Below are 3,206 nucleotides of genomic sequence, written 5' to 3'. Positions count from 1 at the left end.
AACCGAAGTTCAGGACCGCTTATATTCAAGAGTTGGTCCCTCAACAGCAAATCTATAATCCCTCCGAACGTTTTCTCGGTCTTGGACATTTCAATCCACCTCATCAAGTAGTTTTTCAACCTTGAAGAAAATTGCAAGAACGTTTCTCCCATCTTGGGTTTGTAGGTGCGAAAACCGTTTCCTGAAGCCTTCTACCGTCAACTCAAATCGGATCAAAGCCTTGCCCTTGAGTAGAGCACTCAGATTCATGGCCCATTGTTCCTGCGGCCACTTCTGGGTCTCGGCGTACCTCTCAAACCTCTGTAGGAATGCATCCATGTCATCATGGGTTTCGTTGAAGTAGGGAAGCTTAGGTGGCTTAGGTGCCCTCGGTTTAACATCCTTCGTCACAGCCTTTGCTTTCGCCTCAATCAGTTCAAGGTCTCTTCGGTGCTGTATTTCCTTCTCTCTTGCTTCCCTCTCCCATACAGCATTCCGGTGCGCCTCTTCCTGTTCTTTGGCTCGTAATACCAACTCCATCTTCTCTGCTTCAGCTTGTCTGGCCAACTTCATTTTCTCTGCTTCAGCTTGCCTGGCCAGCGCTCTGACATCCCTCTGGACCGCCTGTTGCTCCTTGACAAACTTCTGAAGATCCTCACCCGCGTACCCCATTGCAGTTCCCGCTTCTATCAGTTTCTTTAAGTCGTCCATTCTACTCGGACAATAGACTGTTATGTCACTCCAACTCTAGTGATAAGAAATAAGTCTGACACTGACTAACCTCGGTAAGACCAACCTGCACTGAAAAGAATCAATCACTCCCACATCCACACACATATACTACACCTCCGGTCTAACCACAACACATCAACAACCAGTGTCTTTATGACACCATCAATCCTAAATGAAAATTGCCAATGTTACCTTTGACGCAACTAAACCATAAAATTCCTAACCGCGTCTCTTTGATATCGTAAAACCCGTTCGAAATACCAGTGTCTTAACACACTTGATACACAACACCGTGTCCTTCGACCAAAATAAGTACAGGTCGTTTGTCAAAACACCACACTGGACACTAGACTACTACCACCTCACATAAAATAACACCAATTAAATCACGAATAGTCAAATCTATTTACAAATACAAATATCTACCCTTCAGCACACAATGTTTATGATATGTACAACAAAGTCAGTTCAATGTCAGTTCATAACTCATTCAATGTCTCCAAAACCACATGTCATCCATTATGAATCCGATCCGGTTCCAATAGCCAAGGCTAGAAAGATCATTCACTCAATATTGCACAAAATAGCAGCTGCTGCAGCATATATATACCAATAGGCACCAGGCCTGTTTCACCGACTTGATTCAATAACGAACGTGGTGGCACTCTTGACGTCCTGATCCAGTCCTGGGAAGGTCGCCAATTGTCGCGGACGGGCCCTCATCACCCGCGGCCAACAGAAAGACAGGGCTACGCTCTTCACAGAAACCCCTTCTTTATTGTAGAGGGACTGAAATGTACAATATTTACAACCTTTAGTTTCACAATATGTACAATGACCTTATACACATAAACATCAAACATAGTCATCCATGTCCAGCAATAATTGGGCGGTTCAGCTTTAACTACAAATGTGAGCTGACCTACACACTAAACACTAAACACCTTACTACTGCCGTACTGTGGCATTCAACTTGACCACAACAACCCTGGAGCTCCACTTACAGAAATAGTCTGACAGCTTCTCTACAAACTGTATACCACCATACACACAATACATACTAGGCCCTATACAGCCTGTGTCACAAAGCACTACATTGGCTTACACTAATACACACACCTTGCACACACCAGCTACGTAAACTTCTCCTCATAAGGAGAGCTAGGAAAACTAAGACCCAACTAATGAAGGACCAATGGATGATAGACATGTTTACAAACAATAATCACACATTGGGACACTTACCCCAAGTATCCTATCCACAAAAAAATTCACACTTTCCACCGAATGCTTCCCGGTAAAGGTCTACTCTCCACTAAAAACAACATGGCTGACACCCTTAAAGCTGAGTGGTCACAATTACTCCAAGACTGCTTTTGTGACACCGGAGCTCTACAGACCGAAGGCTCTGCGCCGTGCAGCAGAGATCCTGTTCTCAATGTTGGTCACAGGTTTCAGATTGCTTCTAAAGTTAACACCAAGGATTTCTAAACTGTTAGTGATAGCAATAGGGTCATCACCAAGGCGTAAAGAGTGGGGTTGTTTCAATGAACACTCCCCAAAAACTATACCTTTTGTTTTGACGATTCCAAAAACGAAGCGCCACTTCTTAAAGTAACTGAAACTCTTGTCAAGAAGCACTTGGAGTCCAGGAACACTAGCCGCAATGAGGAACCTGCACAACAAAACCTGCCAATAGGGAGCCCTGCAGGCAAGTGGACCATGGTTGTAATGAGAAAAACATTTCCCGGGTCAATGATTATTGAATATGTCATCCCTTAATTACTCTACATAGGGAAATAGCACCAAAAATATTGTTTTATTGGTCCTTAATTAGATTTTGAAGAGTTTTAGGGAGAAAATCAACAAAACTGAATTTTAATGGATAATGCACTGGAAGTGTACCTTTTAGTACTAGTGCTGCTATCTGGATTTTTAGTTCTGCAGGTTCCTCATTAAATTTATATCGTCAGCGTATGCCATGTTACTAAAAAGATGTGCTAATCTGATATCACATTCAGTATTCGAAAGATCACACAGCAAGTCATCAATGAACATAATGAAAAATGTGGGTGAAAAAACACTCCCCTGGCGGATGCCTCTAGTGATCACGAAAGTATATAGCAGTCTCCATTCCATGCCATCTCACCTTTGCCTTCAATTTGGAGTACCACTCGTATAAAACTAACCATTGGCACAGCGGCATTCGTGGTAAAAGTTTATAAAATAGCACTGCATGCCAGACTCGATCAAATCATTTTACTGCATCGAGGAAGCGGGTAAAAACTGGACCCCCTTTTGTATAAAAGTATGTTGCGATATCGTGAATAAAAGAATAGGCAGTTTCAATTCCAAGGGATCCCTTGAAACCAAATTGTGTATTGCCACAATTGTCAACCTTAGGAATCAGTAAAAGTTCGAACATCTTGGAATAAGAAGTACTTATGGTAATTGGACGATAGTTAGCAACAATATGATGGTTTACATTAGGCTTT

Source organism: Lineus longissimus, chromosome 16 (genome assembly GCF_910592395.1).
Source record: "Lineus longissimus chromosome 16, tnLinLong1.2, whole genome shotgun sequence".
Classification (NCBI taxonomy): Eukaryota; Metazoa; Nemertea; class Pilidiophora; order Heteronemertea; family Lineidae; genus Lineus; species Lineus longissimus.
Note: the sequence above shows the minus strand (reverse complement) of the source record.